The 22579-nt window shown below is 36.6% G+C and overlaps 1 protein-coding gene across 2 annotated transcripts in view; it reads left to right on the top strand.

Annotated features, from left to right (window-relative positions):
• The window catches only part of LOC129226597 (terminal nucleotidyltransferase 5C-like), a 107328-nt gene that overhangs the window by 63341 nt on the left and 21408 nt on the right, over positions 1-22579 (top strand). Inside the window, exon 1 of one of the 2 annotated variants that reach the window (XM_054861222.1) lies at positions 21272-21332. The exons of the other annotated variant lie outside the window; for it this stretch is intronic. The gene's annotated coding sequence lies outside the window, so the exon portion shown is untranslated. Of the gene's footprint in view, positions 1-21271; positions 21333-22579 lie in introns of those variants that run through there. 2 annotated transcript variants of the gene reach the window in all.

The following is a 22579-nucleotide window of genomic DNA, read 5'->3' as shown; positions in this document are numbered from 1 at the left end:
TTAGAGTCTTCAATTACGATTGCTTTGCCCCAAAATCCAACTCTGACTCCGCAAGCACTGGCTGAGTTAAAGGGCTGTTTACTTATCGGCCGTCCGTCCCGTCTATCCCGAGTTTTCCCACCCAAAACAGGTTTTCTTTGCTGGTTGCCATGACAGCAAGCCATCTTGGACGGGACCGGTTTCGATTAGAATGACCTTGATATCTGACGGCCGTCAAAAGTAGGACAGTATTTCATTGGTTCCCGCCAAACATCGCGCTCTTCTCTCTGGCGGGGGATTTCAGCCACGTGATTGATGTGCGGCGACCCGATGTGAATGCTACTCTGTTTTCGCGTCGGCAGTTCGTGACGCCAAAAAACGGGATGGACGGGACGGACGGCCGATAAGTGAACTGCTCTTAAAGCAGAGTAGCATTCCCATATGGTCGCCGTACATCAATCACGTGACTGAATTCACCCGCCAGAGAGAAGAGCGCGCTGCTTGGCGGAAACCTATGAAATAATGTTCTACTTTTGACGCATGTCAGATATCAAAGTTCTTCTGATCAAAATCGGTCCCGTCCAAGTTGGCTTGCTGTCATGGCAACCAGCAAAGAAAACCGGTTTCGGGAGGAAAAAAAACGTGATAGACGGAACGGACGGCCGATATGTGAACAGGCCCTTGCGAACTTGGAGAGAAAATGACCGACTCGACTCTTGGAATTTTAAACCTTCGACTCCCGACTCCACAGCCCTGATAAAAACTTCTGCTTGGAAAAAATGGTTAGGGTATTCTTGAAAAAATCTTTTTTTTTTTTTTTTTTTTTTTTTTTAATAATCTACAAATGTTGTTCAAAGAATATCGTTTACAAACTTGATAATATAAGATAAACTTGCTTATTATAGGTTAATTGATCATAACTAATCATTCACCGTTGCATGAAAAATTTTGACCTCTTGAATTTTTCACTTCTTAATTAACGAGTTAAGAATTTCTCTCGAAAACGGGAATCTTCATATATATAATAGCCAATGATCGAGTAACGTTCCTGACGTCATCAACAATGAAACTAATTCCACGGTATGATCATTTGATAATGTTTTGGTAATGTTTAACATGCAGGGAAAGGCTTTATTGTGACGAGACTGGACAGGATCCGGTCACTTAACTGTTTTACTGTGTCATTTCAATTGAGAAATTTCAGCAACGATAAAATTAAAAATTTTAAAAACCCCCGTCTGAGTCGCAATTGTAGATTGAAGAGGGAAAATTGAAAATCCTTTTAAAAGCCTTATGTTATTAAAAATCAATGTCAAGTATTTCATCTGCTATTAAATAGAAACTGGCAACAGATAAAAATTTTAAATCATTGCGATTTATTTCCTTGTCGGCCGACAATGAATTCGGTTATCAATCGCATGAATAAAGGCTTAGCCGTTATTAAAATCTGCTTTAGAAAACGTTATAATTCGGATTCTATGAGAGATGAAGTTCCAAACACATTCTACCAGACGCGGGGGAAAATTCTCTTTATTTTGGTATTAAATTAAAAAAAAAAAAATTAACTGTTTTCACTGCAAAAATCGCGAAAAACCTTTTGGAGGTTTTTAATTATTATTTTCGTTAATTAATGTCATCCAAAGATGCAACCTAGCTAAGAACACTCTCGATCATTACTGTATCATTTCAGGGGAATGAAGAAACGAAAAATTGGTCGACAACAAACGCCATCTACTGGAGTTTAGGATTTATCCAATTGGTGTTAGGATTAAAATTTCAACGCTCAAAATATCACCAAACAGGTTATCGCTTCGTTCAAATGTAGAAGCAATTTTCACCTGTCATATCTTGACGGGCGGTTTTCTAGTTCGATAGCAAATAACTTTTTTGTTTAAAAGAAAAAAGGTTCCTTATGCTTTGTTGACTGCTGGTTATTTGATTTGACGGTTTAGTTTTCTTTTTCGTTTATATGCTAAGGCGTGGCTTCCTTGTGCGATATAAGTGAGGAGAAAAATATCCCAAAGGGTGACGCGAATGTAGCCCACTCGTTAAAAATTCTCGGTGCATCCACCAAAACCTTCTAAAACTCATTAAGACTGACGCCTTAAGTTTTAAACATCAAAAATAGATTTCGCCCAATGCATCGACTCCCAATGTTACTTTCATTGCGTCGTATACATGCGGAAGAAAAGACACGTCTTGATCTTTTAGAAAAAAAAAAAAGCAAAACAAGTGTCCCGAGATTTTATCAAAACCATGGATTAAGATCGTCAACCTATACCCGCATTCGAATCTCATGCCGTGCACGTTCCAAATCGAAGAGAAAGTTCCGTCCTTTGCGAAAATAAACCAAACAGCCTCCAGCAGGGTTTTATTCCCGAGTTCGCACAAGGAAGAAGATCACCTCTCTGGGGTGGGTTCTGTTTGCGGAATGGAACATAAAGTGATGTCGCGGTGTCGTCGCAAACCAGCGGCGATTCTCTCTTTTGGAAAGATGGATTGGTATTCGATTCGGCTCCTCAACAGCCAGCGAATATCACCCGTTTGCGATAACCCGTCATTTCGCGGCTTGACGTCTTGATTTGGTGGCGATTTTCGATGTCAAATTAGTTTCTTGATGGTGTGTTTGATGTGGTTTGGGTGTGGCGGAACGGTTTTGAAAGAGCGTAAAGTTTTCTTTAACCCTTAATAACCTAGAGTTTCAATTTTGATACCAATCTTTTAAACCGAATGTTCACATTACTATTAGCTTTTTTTTATAGGTTGGCTGGTTTTTTTTTATAGGTTACGTATTTTACTGTTGTATTCCAACTGTGTTCTTTCCAACGAAATTTAAAAAAAAGTCAAATGTCGTTATTGTTTTATTTTATCTATGACATATTACTCGCGCGGCAAAGTGAACAAGTAAACACATTTTACTAAAAGTTTTGTTGAATACACAATATTGTGTATTGTAAATATTGTAAAATAAATATTGTGATTTTTTTTAGCTATTTTTCCCTTCATCTAGACCCTCAAGCAAACACAGTAATATTAAAAATAAATCACTTTCGTAAATCAGGCTACTAAGGGTTAATAGATACAGTTGAGTCTCGACTTACGCGAGGGATGCGTTCCAAGATCCTTCGCGTAAGTCGAAATTTCGCGTTGTGGAAAAAGGGTATGTGTAAAAACTTTTATAAACGTATCCAATTATTTTAGACACTTGTAAACACCCCCTCAAGTGTTAAAAACCATTTCGTAACTAAACATTACTGTTTCTTACATAAAGAAGTGAATGTTTACTTATATTTAAAAAAAAACGTTTTATTCAACGTTAAACACTGCTACAACGCACAACATCAATGGGGAAAAAAGACAATTAATCGATATACGGTGCGTACAGTGTACAGTAAGAAAAGCTAGTGCACTATAGTTGTACTGTACAGCAGATCCAGTAATGATATTTGTAACTTAAAAAAGTGAAGATGATGATGATGATTTATGCTGCGTAATCAAACCGTTAAACTAATGTGTTTTTAAACAGTTGCTTTACTGTTGAGTGATGCGAAAGGGATGAAGGTCTTTTTTCACGAAAAAAATATTGTAGCCAATTACAAAGACAATACTTGCACACCACGATTCCCCACCGAAAATTTTCGCGTTGCGGGTGAGGAATTCGCGTTAGGCCTAAAATTCTATACTGGTGAAAATAAACGGGCGTTATAGCCATTTCGCGTAAGTCGGATCGCATTGTAGCAGGAGTCGACTGTACATGCGCATAGAAGAAGCGTAATATGCTTGTAACAAGGCCCGTGCCCAGGTTCTCAAGAAGGTGGTCTTTTAGTGTGTTTGCATCCCTTGCTCGCACTGTCAGGAAAATATACCAGTACATCAAATTATTCGTTTCTATTTAAGGGGGTCCGGGGCACATTTTGAAAAAAATTTTATTAAATACTTTAGAATTTTGAATTTTTTGCCCTGATTCATGATCTATTTAATAAGCAAAATCATAACATAAATACTAAAAAAAATTTTTTATTTAAATTTAATTTGTTTAAAAAAAAGGGGGGGGGGTCTTTAAATTGCGTAAATGCTCAGATAGTAAATTTTACTTCGTATCATTTCTCCTGAATCTAAGTATCCTTTTTTATCGAAAAAGGTGCGACGCAAAACCATCTCCAGAAAACAGAGACCGAAATGCAATGTTAGCATATTTGCAAAGGGACTAGATCCCATTTCCGGTTTCTTGGCGGCGACGTCTGGACTGCCGGTCGCAACGCGATCGATTTCTGCCGGACTTTTTTGTTTTTGTGCGCCTGGATTGCCGCTGTTTATTCAAATCGAATACGACCACACGGCAGTTTGATACTTTCTAAGAAATTTTCCGTTTTCAAATCCAAGGGACATTGACTCGACAAACTGAACTATCGCCTGGTCGGTTTGTGTAGTGGAGAGTAGTCCGGAAGTTTCACCTTAAGGATAACTTGTCATATTTTAGAGATTTTTATGCAGTTTTAGAATTTTTTCCCCCCGACTTGAAATTGAATTATCAGCTTATGGGTTTGTTTAGTGGAAAGTAGTTCGAAGTTTCACCTTAAAGATAACTATTTATATTTTAGAGATTTTTGAGTATTTTTACGTGCAGTATTTTTTGCGGAAAGTTGTCCGAACGTTTCACCTAAAGGATAACTTGTCGTATATTAGAGATTTTTAAACGTTTTTACAAAAAAATTTTTTTCTTGGACTTGAAATTGAATTATCCGCTTATGGGTTTGTTTAGTGGAACGTATTCCTAGAGTTTCACCTTAAGGACAACGTGTCACATTTTAGAGATTTTTAAACAATTGCACAGATAATATTTTTTTGACTTTTAGCAAGGGCACCCTGAACCGATATTTTCGGGAGGGGCGAATTTTTCATTTCATCGAATAAAACTCCGAATTTTGCCGAATGATTAAAAAAAAAAAAAATCAGTCACAATAAATAAATAAAACATGCATACGTTTAAGTTGAAGAGACACTAAGTATAATTAAAAAAATTGCAATGTTGCAATACAGTCGCAACATTTTCCGAATCATCAGTCAAAATTTGCGGATTACGAATTATTTTTGGAGGTATTAGTGACCTCCCATAACCCCCCTCTAGGCGCACCTTCTTGTTAAGGATGGAAGATTTCACTTTTCATTTCATAAGTGTTGTAGACGAAATAGAAAAATTTGAAGGGGTAATATTTTTCATTCAAACTGTCATGTACGTGTTCCCTATTGAAAAAATATTTGAAATATCTTCAGAAAAATTTAAGTTATTCGGAAACCTACATTATAAAAATATCTTCAGAATGAAATTTGTAGATTGTTTATAGTAAGGGATCGTCCACAAATGAAGCCACGCTTTGAAAAGGAGGGATGGGGGTGTCATAAAATTGTAACACTTTGCGACAAATTGGAAGTGTGACGCCATGCATTTTTTTTTTATTTCTGCTATTGGAAATCGGCGTGACATGCGACAAAAGATGGAAGGACGTAAGGTGTGACACGAGGGTGGGGGCTATATTTTTAAGGGGTCCGAGAGACAAAAAGCGTCAAATTTTGCAACTTTTTTGTACCATAGAAAAAAATACTCCGTTTTTTTCTGCTTCAAAGGATGTTTGAATCTTGATTCTATCTTAATTATAACGGCAGATATAATTATTTTTGTTGCACGCATTCAACTTATATTTAAACTTTAAACGCGTTTTTCTCCATGATGCAACTTTTCCCAATTTCTTGCATTCAAACTCTTATAAGTCAAGAACCGATAAAGATAAAGCAATGAAATTTGGAGCATATCTTTTTCAAACATTTTACTTTAATTTTTATTCGGCAAATTTAAAAAAAAAAATAAATATTTCAAAAAATATGTTTTAAAATGTATCTATGAATTTTTCTTCAAACATTTTCTATTTTATATTGAACTAATATTTTTTAAATCGTCGAAAAAAAAATGAAAGCTTAGATATTTGGGCGTATTTTTTTGAAAAAAATTTGAAAATTGACCAAGAATATTGAGTTTTAGGCGATTTAAAGCAACCCCATTTTAAAAAAAATTAATATTTTTTAAAAAATATTTATGTTATGATTTCGTTTATTAAATGGATGGTGAATCAATGCAAAAAATTTCAAAACTCTAAACTGTTTTTTTTTTTTTCAAAATGTGGCCAGGACCCCCTTAAGTGACGTTTATGGACAGAGCTCCGAAAAGGTAAGAAAAAGAAAAAAACCGCTCCTTAAAAAAAATTCTGGATCCACCCTTGCAGAATGCATAAGTTATGCTCTTGAAATCAGAAACGTGAGAAAAGAGAACAAAAATAAAACGTGTGCGATATGTAGGTACGCAGGCGATGAATATTTGTCATTGAGTATTTCCCCATTATTCGTGAAAATGTGTATGCGGAAAGAGCGAAGTGCGCAGCTTTTTTTCTCTCTCTCCCTCCGTTTAAACAGATGCGCAGCGGAACAATGGCCCCGAATCGAAAAAAAAAAGGTGCGACGCTTTTGTGACGTCTTCGCGCAATTTCCAACTTCGCCGCTGGTATTTTCGCGCATTCGAGGCGCTATTTTCGACCAACCCTTTCGAAAGACGCGGAAGAGTCGGATAGAATGCATACATTTCTACTAACTCTACGCTGTACCAAATCCCACACATTCCTTGGTACAGTTGAATTCTCTCTATACAACCACGCGAAATACTAAATCACAGCTAAAACGAACATTTTGTTCGTTGAGTTCGATTTGTTAAAAAAAAAAAATTAAACTTGTTGGAATTTTCCAACATAGCAGAGTCACAGTCTTGACATCAAAAACCAGGCAATGTTTCAGCAGTAACATATTTATTGAAGACTCAAAAGCAAATATTTCAAAAGAAAATGTACTGGGAATTTAGAAACACATTTTCACAGAAGTGCCTCTTGTATGGGGAGAATTTTTCATATGGCACAATGATTCTTCGTAAAGATTTCAACCTTTAACTGCCGAAGATACAATACAATACCAACAAAACTTTCATGCATAATACGTAGGTTAAATTAAACGTCTCGGTTAAGACGAACTAAAATTTCTGACCTCTTAAGATGAAAATGTTCGTGATGAATACTGTATTTTTACTTTCTTCTATATCTAATATATAGAAGAAAGTATTGGATTCGTGCAAATTTTCGAATTTCGAAGGATTCGAACGTTTTGAGGTGTGCTGAGTCCATTTCGACCATTTTTGGAAAATGTCTGTCTGTCTGTGTGTGTGTGTGTGTATGTATGTGTGTCACGTCTATGTGTGACCAGTTTTTTGTGGCCGCTCTACAACAAAAACTACCGCATGAAATCGAACGAAATTTAGTACACATATGTGCCCCTATGTGAACTTGTGCCCATTAGTTTTTGGCGCGAATTCCTCCAAGGGGGGTGGAGCAATGGGACGTTTTTCGAGTTACGCGTGCTTGCTATTCCTCAGGAAGTAACTGGCGGAATCAAACAAAATTTGGTCCATATGTTGGTATTAACAGGAACAGGTGCTGATTCAATTTTGGTGTCAATAACTCAAACGAGGGTTGAGCTATAGAACGTTTTTTGTCGTCAATTGTGACTGCTGTATCTCAAGAAATAATGAACGGAATGAAAGAAAAATTTATCGGCAAGTAGCCCTTAGTGGGTATAAGAACTGATTTTATTTTTGTGTCAACAGCTAAAAAGGGGGTAGCGCAATCACCCGTTCTTTTTTTCCATTTTGAGTGCCCTATCTCAAGAAGTAATGCTACGTTCTGGTTGAAATTTGGAATATATGTGAATCCATATGTAAACAGGCTTTGGTTCAATTTTGACGCCGATCGCTCCAAAAGGTGTTGATTTTTTTTTTTTTTGCGAATAAAAATATTTTTATTAATGCAACAATAAGAAAGATAAATCGTAATAGATTGTCGTCTGCGTATTTCTCGTGATTTTAATTGTATGGAAATGATCGGAAATATTATCTCAATGATTTAAAATTTTTAACTGTTGCCATCTTATGTTTGCTAACAAATAAAATATTTGTAATTCATTCAAGCAAGGCTTTTAAAATAACTTTCAATTTTCGCTCTTTGCTTTGCTTTTGCAATAATTCAGACATTGGGATGGTGGTCAAGTTTTTGCATGTGTAATTTTGTTTTCATTGGGAATATTGCTTCCTCGTCAAGCATGGGGAGGGATCCGAAAAAAAAAAGAAAAATATAGAAGAAAGTTTCGTAATGGCCACAACATACTAGTTTTTTATATGCATCCACAATTTCCATTCCAACAGAAAATAGTTAACATTTATCAGGGGTGGCTCCTAAAAGCGATAGCACCCCCCCCCCACACACACACATGAACAGTCCTCTAGCGAGACTAAAAAACCTTTCAAACCCTCTTAAAATAAATTCTATGGCGCTTTCTGCGCCATTCAGATATCACCCCTTCATATAAAGAGTAGTTTAACATTTTTTCTTTTCTTTTTTTTTTTTTTTTTTTTTTGGAAATCCTATGTTAATCAGAAAAATCAAATTTTGATTTTCTTTCTCCATTCGATCCTCATTTGACATTCATTTCGTAAAAAACTCTCAATTTGCCTGTTTCCCTTTTTTTTTTCTCTGAGTTACTAGCGCGCTATCTACGTCAAGTTCGATTTGAATCAGATGTATTTGCATTAAAATTGGTTTTATATCACCTAACAAAACAATTTCTGGTGAAATAGTACAGTGGCTGCCGCTTATATGAATCACGTTTCTTCCAAACAGTTTTGATTTCATAAAGCGGCTGGTTCAATAAAGTGGCAAATTCAGTAAAGCTGGATTTTATTCTTTACTAGTGGTACCCGCACGGCTTTGCCCGTAATAGAAAAAATTAAAAGATCTTTTGGTTCACCTGTATATTTACAAATAATGTATGGTGAATTTTCTCGCCAATTGGCTTGTACCCATGTTACGGTTCCACGTTATGGTAATTTCGTAATTTACTCGTCCATCTTATGATAGTTTTGTTCTTAAAGTTGGAATAGAAAAAGAACCACATCGAATTTTCGAAAAAATCACTTCGAGTTTCACACCCCCATGCTACAAACTAACTTTGTGCCAAATTTCATGAAAATCGGCCGAACGGTCTAGGCGCTATGCGCGTCACAGAGATCCAGACATCCTACAGACATCCTCCGGACAGAGACTTTCAGCTTTATTATTAGTAATAAAGATTTGACAATTTGATTCATTAAAGCGGTTGATTCAATAAACCACTGATTCAATTAACCGGCGTCCACTGTAATTGAAATAAAGCTAATACTCCGTAGGGTAAAAATGATTTTAGTGAAAACTGGGGATGAGTAGTGAATTGCATCTGTGTGCCGTTCGTGTGATGCCGCGAATCAATGCAGAAAAGACAGTTTTACAGAGATTGCCGATGGAAGTCCGGACGATTAGCATGGAGCTCTATGGAAATCTCGCCCAATACCAAAAAAAAAACTGCACTGAATTTGGTATCTCGTATTTAGAAATTCCGAATGGTTTCGTCAATTTATGACGTCATTTCAGTTATTTCGTTGCATTGCTTCTGCTTTCTGTGCAACTCTTTTCACTGTGCCAAAATGAAATTACAAAAAGTGGATTCATCGAATATAATTTCAGTGGATATGAAGTGATTTTTTTTTCCAAAGCATATTATTTTAAAGAATATTAAAGTGTAACTGAGCTTAACACATGCATACCGCATAAAAATCTCGAAGACACTCCGGGAGCTGCACGTTTCGAAACAAACGGCACAATCTTTAAATCATTTAAATTACTGATTCAACACATTTTGTGTTGTTTTTCAACAATTCATAACATTTTATTGACAAAAGCAATTCAAGTTTTAAAATTTTCCTAGTAATATTTTGCGTTAAACATTTTTCTCTATGAAGAGGGAGCCAGGGGCGTGCACAGAAATTTTGGGGCCCGTCACAAATAACTTTTCCGGGCTCCCTTCCATATTGTTAACCCTTATATTTCACCCCTAATTTTAAAATTATTGGGCCCACTTCAGGCTCGGACCCAGACTAACAGGTGTCCCTCCTCCCTCACCTCTGTGCATGCCCCTGGAGGGACTAAATATTTCAAATCGTTTTATTTATTTTTTTACTGCTATTTATTATTACTACTTATTTACTACTTTTTGCATAAGTATAACGGTTGAATCTTTTTTTTTCCCGTGCGCCGCACTGATAACTTTACGGACTTTTGTATGAAATGTTATTTCCACCCGCTGGAATACATGACTTGTCAAAGACTCTTAAGTTCTAAAACCAACGCCGTGGCTGTTTGGGGGGTGGGGGACTCACGGTCACGGGCAGATACAGACTACCATTTTAGGGGAAGGAGTCATGCTATAGTATACCCCCCCCCCTCCATGAACGAACCGACGCAATGATTTTGGGTGCGCGAAATTTCTGAAACTGTTTGAGTCAATAAAAAGCACCGAACTGGCCAGAAATAAGGCAGTAGAGCATAAACGTTACTAATTAATTTCATAAACAATGAATAGAAGTAATATTTCAAATACTTAAGATACACCACCAGCTCAGTTATTCCATCCGAGGACTGCAGTTTCGTGCTTTTTAGCACTCATCAGCCCGGAATAGGAATTACCTAAGCTGGAGGTGAAAAACCTCTTAAGAAAGCCAAGAGAGCCAAACAAACTGGTAGCGAATGTAGAATTAAGCTCACCAGATGAGTGACCGCAGCAATGGTGCGGTTCAACCCAAAGTTTGATGGCAAAGCATGGTAAAAGGCACGAAACTGCAGGCCTCGGATGGAATAACTGAGCTGGCGGTGTATTTTAAGTATTTCTACCTTAGCCCTATCTTAGGGCGGTAACTTACTACAAAAATATTTCAATTGTTTTCTTTTAAAAAATAAGTTGAAAAGGATACTGAAATCGTTTAAATTTTATTCATAAAGTGTTTGAACACGGATGTGGACGGATAATATTGCCGACGCTTCAGGGGGGAGTAACGACCCCCATGACCCTATCCTTCTATCCGCCCCTGCTCGGGGCGTGACGGGACTTACCAAAAGAAAAGACCGTTTTTGAATCTAATTTATATTTGCATAATTTTAATAATAAGAAACCTAATTTTTCTGGGTTCAACCCCTCCCTTTTAACTATAGCAGTAGTATAACAGATGACACTTGAAAAACACGAGTTAACTCGTGAGAGATCTTTAACTGAAGGCGCGCGGTACATGAAAAAAATTGTGAGCGGCGAGCAATGTGTTACGTAAAAACACCGCATACTCCCTGAATTCAAGTGTCGATTGTTTCACAAATTAGAAAGGAATTTTTATTGCTTTTCAACTTTTTTTTTAACCTGATAAGAAACGAGTGATATCTTACTTTTTTACTTTCTTCTATATCTAATATATAGAAGAAAGTATTGGATTCGTGCAAATTTTCGAATTTCGAATTTTGACGGATTCGAACGTTTTGAGGTGTGCTGAGTCCATTTCGACCATTTTTGGAAAATGTCTGTCTGTCTGTGTGTGTGTGTGTGTGTGTGTATGTATGTGTGTGTGTGTGTGTGTATGTATGTGTGTGTGTGTGTGTATGTATGTGTGTCACGTCTGTGTGTGACCAGTTTTTTTTGGCAGCTCTACAACAAAAACTACCGCATGAGATCGAACGAAATTTAGTACACATATGTGCCCCTATGTGAACTTGTGCCCATTAGTTTTTGGCGCGAATTCCTACAAGGGGGGTGGAGCAATGGGACGTTTTTCGAGTTACGCGTGCTTGCTATTCCTCAGGAAGTTACTGGCGGAATCAAACAAAATTTGGTCCATATGTTGGTATTAACAGGAACAGGTGCTGATTCAATTTTGGTGTCAATAACTCAAACGGGGGTTGAGCTGTAGAACGTTTTTTGTCGTCAATTGTGACTGCTGTATCTCAAGAAATAATGAACGGAATGAAAGAAAAATTTATCGGCAAGTAGCCCTTAGTGGGTATAAGAACTGATTTTATTTTGGTGTCAACAGCTAAAAGGGGGGTAGCGCAATCACCCGTTCTTTTTTTCCATTTTGAGTGCCCTATCTCAAGAAGTAATGCTACGTTCTGGTTGAAATTTGGAATATATGTGAATCCATATGTAAACAGGCTTTGGTTCTATTTTGACGCCGATCGCTCCAAGAGGTGTTGATTTTTTTTTTTTTTTTTTGCGAATAAAAATATTTTTATTAATGCAACAATAAGAAAGATAAATCGTAATAGATTGTCGTCTGCGTTTTTCTCGTGATTTTAATTGTATGGAAATGATAGGAAATATTATCTCAATGATTTAAAATTTTGAACTGTTGCCATCTTATGTTTTTTAACAAATAAAATATTTGTAATTCATTCAAGCAAGGCTTTTAAAATAACTTTCAATTTTCGCTCTTTGCTTTGCTTTTGCAGTAATTCAGACATTGGGATAGTCGTCAAGTTTTTGCATGTGTCATTTTGTTTTTGTTGGGAATATTGCTTCCTCGTCAAGCATGGGGAGGGATCAGAAAAAAGAAAAAAAAAGAAAAATATAGAAGAAAGTTTCGTGATGGCCACAACATACTAGTAATTGTATGGAAATGATCGGAAATATTATCTCAATGATTTATTTTTTTTTTGACTTGATAACGACGTACGTCATCAAAAACAAAGATTGATACAACCTTATTTATTCCTTATTTTCTATTAACATTATTTCGTCAAAATGTGCGTTAATTAATACTAAAGTGCTCTAAACTTATGGACGGAATAGATAAAAGTTTGGAGTCACTTTTGCTCCCTCGATAATTCCATGGCGGAAAAAGTAGTTTCATGTTGCCACTTTTCTTACGCATTATCGAATTTCCGTTGTGAAGTGTGGACCCGAATGGCGTTTGCCGTTCGTTGCCTGGCAACGGTCTACGTCATCAGGTGCACTAAATATAGCGTGCTTAGCCTCCTCCGCAATCGATCGCCCCCCATAGAACATTCTAGGCTATGTTGTGTTCGCATTCCTGAACCGGACTTCGACTCGACCGGACACGCAAATGCGACATCCGGTAAGGATTTTTTTTCTTTTTCTCCTCTTGCATTTTTATCACTTGTCATCCCTTTTTTTCATCTCTCCTTGTGACATGGCATCCAGACAAACAATTTGACGAATGATCTGGATTTTTCCCGCCCTTGAATTTCAATATTTTTGGTTTCTATTGCAGTGGCAGTTTGTTTTAGCAGCTGAGTTGTATGTTTTTGTGTCTACGCACGCCATCTGTCAGTTGAGAAAATCACTTTACGGAACACTGAGAGTTCCTTTTTATTTATCATTTATTTTTTACGTGGATACAAACGTTAAGTTTAAACTTACTTTGTAAATTTGAGTGCTGCCATTTATTTTTCGAAATCGTCTGTGAAATTAAGATTTTTTAAATGACAGCAATTTTTTTTTACATCAAACGAAAATTCAAACCATTCTTCCGCTGTCAAAATTAGTTTTTTTTTTCTTTTTTTTTAAATAGTTTTCCCTCGCGTCCTCCCCCCTCCCCCCACTTGATTTAATATTTTTCTTAAAAACAAACCACGTCAAAATAATGAGGTAAGTTTGTATTTTCGACTGAGAATTCGTTGATTATTCAACAGCTCTTAATTCCTCTTCCCTTCTTGTTCATTATGATTATTATTTATTTTATTCGTTAATTTATTTTTAATCAGTTATAGAAAATTAAGATTTTGTTTTATCATTAAAAGAAAAACTTTGAGACTTTAACCGTTGGTTTTTGAAACTGTTCTTCGATTTTTAAAGATTTGCTTAAACCTTAGTTACTCAATTTTATCGCCGCTATTACTTTGAAAATTTGTTTGCTCAAGTAATTAGAGAGATCAAATAGTTTCAGCAAATTGTAGTGATAATTTGAAAGTTTTAATGTTGTCTATGAAGCATGCGTTCTGTTAATTATGCAGGGTATGTATGTGTACTATAAATATATGTACTATGCACGAACTTTAAGGGTACCTTAAGCGTACGTTACAAGGGTGCCTATCCCTTGGGAAATGATGCACCAAAATAAAAACCTCGGAAAGTCTCAAACAATAGAGAAAAATACCGTTAAAACACCTCCCTAAAAGTTTAATGGATTCATAAAGCGGATAATTCAATTAACCGGCGTCCACTGTAGAATAATTTCATACAGTATAGCCAAAATAGAAAATTGCTCTAATTTTTCAGATTAGCATGACGACGGTTGTTATTAATATTTAGTTGGAGAGCCAAGTTTTCGTTGTTATAGATACAAATCGTCTATAGTTTGATTTTATTTATTTCATAGCTTAACTCAAGCAGACTTAACGTTAAAAAAAAAGTTTTTTGTGAAGACATATATTTTGATGACAAGGGCGGATCTAGAAATGTTTCAAGGAGGGGGCGGTTGAATTTTTAACTTGTGCTTTGGGGGAAAGGGGGACTGCCACAGAATTTTCACCAGAAGCAACTGAAATATCGAAATTTAGCCAAGGAGGTCTTTGAACCTATGTCTAATTTTCCGCTGAAAGAGGTATTCCAAAATTGTGTTTTACAACTTCAATTTCGTAATATTTCCGTTGAAATGCTTCAAAACCTTCTCCCCCTGACATCATGAAAGAAAATCTAAAATTGCCTTTTTGTAACTTCAATGTCGAAAAGTTTCCGAGAGGGAGATTGAAACTCCATTCCTTATCGTCTTCAAAAAAGGTCTAACTTTGCCTTTTAGGACTTCAATTTGGAAAAATTGCCTGTGCAAGGTCCCTCAAGGGAGGGACGATCGCCCTCATCGCTCCTCCCTTGTATCCGTCCTTGTTTGATGAACTTAATCAGAAAAACTTAATCTAAATACAAAATTCCCAGATTACAAGTTCGAATCATTTAAGATTGATAGGAATACATAGCGTAAAATGCTGGAAATAATCTTTATGATAAGTGTACTGGTAGATGTCGGCCATACAATCTTTTTTACTGCATCCGAATCACCATTTCTTTTTTATGGATACGCCTCGTTTTACCTACTCTAGAAAATCACCATTCATAATAGCACGGGTGAAAATTTCTTATCAAATTCCACTCCATTCGTAGAAACAAGAAACGCAACGAGTAGGGTCTTATCGCAATTCGGAAAACATAATTTGAATTCAAAACGTCTAAATCCAAATGACTTCCTTTTTTCTTCAACTTTTTTCTACATCTAGAACGTAGTCATTTACAAGTATCTATTATGATGATTGTTTCTGTGATTTGTTTTCTGATATCCGAGCTAGCGTTTAAAATTTTTCCGTAATTACCGACTTTTTGAACCGAGGGGTCAACGACTTCGTTGTCATTAATGTGCTGCCTTAAGTGACCATTGACAGTGTCACACTATTTCTAGAATCCCTTTCAATAGCTGTGACAGCTATCGAATGTACGACTTTATTTTATTTCAGCTATCCCCTTCCTCTGTCAAAAGATCGGTGACAGATCGATTGGTATTTTGCAGGTTCACTGGTCAGGTGATAGTTGGTGTTTGAATGACGGACTTGTTTTCGTTGGTTTTACTCATTGTCACTTTTTTTTGTGACATAAAAAAATACCGTTGGCTATACAATTATCTATTTTGAGAGGTCCTTGCATTGGAGCTTTATAGTTGTAAATGGGAAAATTACATATTTTCGTGAATCGTTTGGAATTAAAGTGTCATCTCGGCTTTTAAAAATCGCTGCTATGTAACATTTCGACGTTTCTTGCCATTTAGGCCGAAGAAAGCATGGAATTTTGCCTTTATCATGCAAATGTTATTTCTCGGAGCGTTTATTCCGCTTAATGCAGCACTTAACCTTGTGAAGTTATGCAGTCAGTGCCAGTGTAAGTTTAGCTTGAGACTCATGTTTTCAAGTTCTGAAAGAGATTTTTAAGATTTTGGGCTGTTGATAATTCTGTACCTTAGAGCCAGCATGACGTAAGTCACATGATCGGTACTTTACAAGAGAACAGGAAAACATTTGCCTGGTGGATGTAAGGAATGGGACATGAGCTCTTTTAACGCTGGTAAATAATTACGAAACTAATAAATACTAATTTACTAGATGTCTTAGCAGTTCTTTCATATCCTTCGATGAATAAACGGGGATGTTCTGGCAAAATATACATGTATACATTTCTTTATGAGACATTAAAAATCACCAAGCTTGGTGATGTTTTGTGACTTTTCGCCAAATTAGGCGGCAAAAATGAGTCTCGGAAAGTCACACCATCTTGGCGATGCCAATTTCTACCGAAGTCTTAGGGTCTGTCTTTAAATGATGTCACATTTTTTTTTTCGATATTTTTAGCCCCCCCCCCCCTTTTTTTTGTTACATTTCACCTTACCCTCTCCACTCCTCTTGTCACATGTCACGCTGTTTTTTACATAAATAGCTTGTAAAAAAGTGCATGATGTAACACTTCTTTGCACCCCCTCCCCACATTTTCATACCCCACCCCCCTAAAGGTCTAAATTATTTGTTGACAACTTTTTACGCTAACTGCTAAGCCAGCAGAGATAACAGCTTGAAGTAATGCTTCAAAAAGTGAAATTGTTTTTTTAAGTAAAATTAATGGAACACGGTTGTTTATCCGATTGTTCGTTTTTATTTGTTCTTTTATTTTCATACTAGTTTCATGTGTTTTCGGACTTTGTCGTTTTTCCATGTGTTTTTGGACTTTGTTGTTTTTCCATTTTCGGACTTAGTTGTTTTTTCATGTGTTTTCGCACTTTGTCGTTTTCCATTTTCGGACTTAATCGTTTTTCCATGTGTTTTCGCATTTTGTCTTTTTCCATTTTCGGTCTTTGTCGTTTTTCCATGTGTTTTCGAAATTTGTCATTTTTCCATGTGTTTTCGGACTTTGTCGTTTTTCCATTTTCGAACTTAGTCGTTTTTCCATGTGTTTTCGGACTTAGTCATTTTTTTTTTCGATTGAAAATAGTTTTATTAATGCATAGTGGCACCCGCACGGCTTCGCCCGTAATAGAAAAATTAAAGGTCTTTTGGTTCGCTTGTATATTTACAAATAATGTATGGTGAATTTTCTCGCCAATTGGCTTGTACCGACGTTACAGTTCCACGTTATGATAATTTAACTAGGGTGCACACCCCCCTGCTACAAACTAACTTTGTGCCAAATTTCATGAAAATCGGCCGAACGGTTTAGGCGCTATGCGCGTCACAGACATCCAGACATCCTCCGGACAGAGAGACTTTCTGCTTTATTATTAGTAAAGAAGAGTATTAATACTTGATTATATGAGGCAGTGAGAAGCAAAGGGATGTAAGTGGACATTTTCAAGTTTTGAGTAAAACGCGTTTAAAGGTAACGTCCTAGGTAGGCTTTCAGTTGAAATTTTTTTCTAAATCAAGCTGTATATCAGCAACTACCAGGGCTACCAGTACCATCTCTTGCTACCCAAGACAGAGGAGAGGTTCACCTACCATGTGTACTGGTTATCTCTAAATTTTAAAATTTTGCCACTTACATCCCTTTGCTTCTCACTGCCACATATATAATTTAGTTCTAGAAGATTTTCTAATTTTTTATTAAACCGAGGTTGCCAACTCCTAAAAATGTTTCCCCCTAAACTCAACTCATAAAACCCCTAAATGACGTCAGAAAGTCACGTGATCCTTTAACTGTGACGTCACACATGGGATTAAAAGGTCACGTGACCATTGCTATTTTTCGTTGCTGAGTGGAATAAAATCATTTTTATGTCATTTTTGATCAAAACCAATGGTTACAAAGGCTCAAAAAGTATATGTCAGTAAAATAATGCATGAAACAATCGAAAAATAGCATTTTCATAGGTAAAAGAACATGTTTACATAATTAAACCGTAAAATTTAAACCCCTAAAAATTTTATCCCCCTAAAAAAATCCCATTCTAAAATTTTCCCCCTAAATTTAGGGGGAAAACCCCTAAGTTGGCAACCCTGTATTAAACTATTTTTTTTAAATGCTCAGTAAATGATACTAGGGAAAAAGCCATGTACCGTACTCCCACACACACATTTTTGGAATTAACTCCAAATCTAACAAGATTGCGACAGGTTAAACACTTAAAAAAATCCATCTACAAAACTTGTAACAATGTTTTTGGACATCAACACGTCAAGTCCGAATACTTCTCAACACGAAATCCCATAATTTTCGTCTGCAGCAGTGTTGTCCCATCCACCATATGGTGTGTAACATTCCGACAGGCCATTCACCACGATTCGCGCGCGTGTAATCTTCCCCACGTACACGATCGATTTCTTGGCGTTCCATTCATGCTCCGAATCTCGTGGGTGGTTGCCGAAAAGGTCGATTTCTCCGCACCCCGGGGAAGGAGGGGGGAGAAAAGAGCGCGGTTCGAACGTAAAATCCGGACGAACTTTGCTCTTTTGTTCATTCCGGAGAAGTTGTTCCGAGGATGCGATTCATTGTGTCGTGATGCTCTCTGGTTACGGTCTCAGTTACGTCGGTTGGTAGTTTTTCTGACGTCTTCTACGCACGGAGTACGTATTCACGTTTTTGGCTCTCTTATACATTTTTTTCTTAACCCCTTCAGACCTGGTGTCCGGTATACCGGACAACCACTTTAAATAGCTGCTAGTCATTTAATAATTGATTTTTTTTTTTTTTTTTGTAGTTGACTCTATACATTCTGCTTATTATCTGTGAAATAATTTTCGGTTTGGGATTGACAACACTGACAGATAAGGATTGAGAGATAGAGTGGCTCATTTTTCCAACCATGGATTTACATCTGAAAAGCGAGGTTTTTTTTCCTGATTTTTTAAAAAATATATAATCTTTGATTAATCGTTTCAAACGCTTATATTATGTTTTATAATTGTTTGTAGAACATTTTATAATGAAGTTTGTTCGGTATTTTATCGTTTTTGTATATGAAATATTGATTTTAAAATTTAAGTTTGGAATATTGAACGTGCCATAACTCTTTTAATTTTTCTCCTACAAACTCAAAATTTTGTCTAAAGGTACCCTTTACCATAATACACTGCGTACCAAATATCAACATTTTTGGTCAAATATTTCATAATTCCGACTGAAGGGGTTAAATTTCGCGTATGACTGCGATTCTGCTAAATAATCAGATTGGAAAATATGATTTGAATGAAATAGTATACACTCTACAGTAGAAAATCATTCATGTGTATCTAAAGAAACTGTCAATGGTTATGTGACTGTTTGAATATTTTTGTTATAAAAAACATATTGCTATGTTTTTTATTTTTCCCCCGAATTATTTTTCAATTTTGTTTCGCAGAACTAAAAAGCTTTTAACAGTTTTAAGATTAAATATTTGCAGCATAACTTCGATTTAACGATACCCGATTTAACGATTTCCTCGATTTAATGATGTATTTCACTGGTCCGGATTTGACTGCATTGCATGCCTATGTTCCTTGATTAAATGATATCCTTCATTTTACGATAACTTTTTCTAGTCCCTTGACAATCGTTAAATTGGAGTTATACTGTATTTCATTTTAGTTATTTTATTTAAAAGATGTTACAAAAAGACAGTTTTGACTGGGATATCGTGAAGTTCAACGGGTATTTTTGTATATTCGATTGGTGAAATGTAGATTGTGATCGGGACAGGTGCTCTTACGGTAAAATCTGACTTCGAGTCATACTGGACGAAAGTGTTAACGTGGTCTTTGCGGAATTTTATTTTTCCATCTACAACTTAAATTCTTCTAAACTTGTCAGTCTATCAGAAATCTCTTGAATTATCTCAAGTACTTTTCAACTACTTAACTCGGCGCACTATAACTACACTTTGAAAATAAGATAAAGCTTTGTGAACATATGAGGCAGTGAGAAGCAAAGAGATGTAAGCAGTTTCACGGGTTTGGAGGCTCTGGGACCAGGGGTTGCTCGACTTCTGGTCTGGATTTAAAAAAAAATCAGAACTATTTTCAGGGTCCCATCCAACTAGTTAAACCATTAATAGTGGTAGGTACGGGGGAATCTGGAGTAAAAAAGTAGAGAAAAGGTTGTGAGAACCACTACCCTAAGCAACGAGCTGGCAGCAATAGTGTAGCCCTAAGGTTCCCAAACTTCAGACCTCCGCGGACCCCCTCCAGAAAAGGAACCTCGAACCCTTACGAACCCTTGCAGACTCCCCCCCCCCTCTAACGCGGAAAAAAAATACATAGTTAAATCTATTTTTTCTAATATATTTACACTTTTTTTTCCTTTAAATCGAAGAACTCATTGTTCTGTATGTTTTTCAGAGTTCTTGTCTGGTTTTCATTTCTTACATTATTATTTTGAGTTATGGAAGTAAAATTCCATTTGAAATTCAATTAGGAATAAAAACATTATCACCAAATTTCTACATCATGAGTCTTGAAAATTTTGGAGCATAAGTTTTAGTCGAGTATCATATACCAGCTGTAAAAATGTGCCCCAATGTTAGCAATTTACTAAATGTATTTTCGTAACAATATGAACTTCATCGTGTACACAAAATTAATTACTGTGAAGTATGATTACTTTCCAAGAGTTTCGAGGAGGTGGGGGAGCTGCTGCGTCCTGCCTGTACTTAAGCAAGAACTTTTTTAATTCCTCATAAAAATGCTTTCTTTTTGAACTGAAATATCGTTACTCGTCTTTCAATCTCAATTATATTTAACGTTTTAGTTGGATAGCACCGGACCACAGTTTGGGAAAACTCGGGTGTAGCCAAAGGGAGGGTTTAATGGGTCTTGCTCCCCCCCTCTCCGAAATGAGTAAGAAAATCGAAAAAGAATAATGTCCACTTTTTCACTCATAATTTTCCTGTTCGTATTAAATAAGATGAGTTAAATTTGAGGACATGCAGTGATACATATTTCACTGGACCTCTTCCGAAATGAAATCCTGACTACGCCACTGGCTAGCAGACTATTCGTTTTCTTCTCTGCGGATCTGAATGGGTCAGTGGCTAAAATCCCATCACGATTCCAACGTCCTTCAAAACAATAGGAGGGGGGGAGAGGGGAGGGGGGAAGGTCCCGCAAGAGAACAAGTGTCCTTCGCCACCATCAGACGAATCGAGCGGAAAAAAACGTAACCCGCTCGTTCCGTTGCGTTTGTGTAATTTGCGCGCGATCTGTTCAATCGGCATTCCAGTCCCGCGTCGGACCGGTCCCGAGGGGGGGGGGGAGGCGGAAGAAAGTAGTTCCCGAAACTGGGTCGCGGAGGGAAGGAGTGCTCCGGTCGAGCAGGCGATTGTCGGACCTCATTTCGCGGCGGTTTCCCTCTCGTGGTGAAAGTGAGAAGCGGGACTCGAGTCGGATCAGGTGAGTTTCGGTTTCTTTTTCGATCCGCGCGCAGACACTTGTTGTTGAGCGGGGATGGGCCTGTCAGCTGTTTCAACGCGCGTTTTCGGCCCGAAAGGTGGTTGCTCTGCCAAAAATGTCAGCATGATTTTATGTGCAAATCTATTGTTTATGTGTAGGAAACGGCCCGGGAACAAATAGCAGTTCGAATTATGGCATAAAATGTCATTAACAGAATTACATAATTTGAAATCAGGTTTGTTGTTATATTTATTTATTTATTTACAGTCGAACCTACATATATCGAACTTCCACATATCGAAATTTTCTATATATCGAAAAAAATCTCTATATATCGAATTTTTTTTTCGAGACATTCGTAGATTTTTTTTTTCACTTTTAACTGATTGTCTCATGAAAACTGAAGGTTAGGGGAGAAAATTATGTTCACTAAAGGTTGCTACGAAACTCATAAGGAATCTGGGGTTGAGGGGTGTGTAGCTAGGTCGTTGTTCCGTTCTGGAGTTCTAAAATTCCCTCAAGTTTATTTCAAATCTTAGTTTTAACCAGTAGCACTGTAAAATCAGTTTCAAGCTATCCCTTTTCTGTATTAATTATCATTCCTAGTCTTTTTAGTTTCAGTAAAAATCATAATTTCTATTAAGTTTTTAATTATTAATTTTCATTTAATCCGATGCTCGTATAAATTAGAAATGGGGTTTCATACACAAAAATTAGCTTTGATTTTAATGTTTTAAGAGATTTTCATCATAGAATAAGATCGTTTCCATATATCGAAATTTCTATATATCGAATTTTTTTCCGGCAATTTGCTACTTCGATATATAGAGGTTCGACTGTATTTATTTATTTATTTATTTATTTTTTTTGAGATCCCGCCCCCTCGAAAAAAATTACACGGGGGTGGATATCACAGAATTAATTACAGCCTCTGGATTTTGTAAAACATTGTTATTATGTACAGGAGCGTCCAAATGGGACGCCACTGCGACCTCCAGTGTTATAGTTAAAAAATAACTATTTGACGACGGTGTTCCCCCTAACTACTGCACTGGCGACCTCATAAAATATTTTCTAATTCGGGAAATTTTGTCTATTAAAGATTTTTATCTTTTACTGACATCTCGCTAGATGCAGGTCTGTGTGCATGAACGTGTATTTTTGATTGTTATTATAAAACTCGATGTTTCATTCGGTAAACTGATACCCCCATCCTCCCCCATGAAACTGATCGTCTCTGATTATGC

This window comes from Uloborus diversus, chromosome 7 (assembly GCF_026930045.1).
Source record: "Uloborus diversus isolate 005 chromosome 7, Udiv.v.3.1, whole genome shotgun sequence".
Lineage (NCBI taxonomy): Eukaryota > Metazoa > Arthropoda > Arachnida > Araneae > Uloboridae > Uloborus > Uloborus diversus.
Note: the sequence above shows the minus strand (reverse complement) of the source record. Positions and strands in the feature narration are given on the sequence as shown.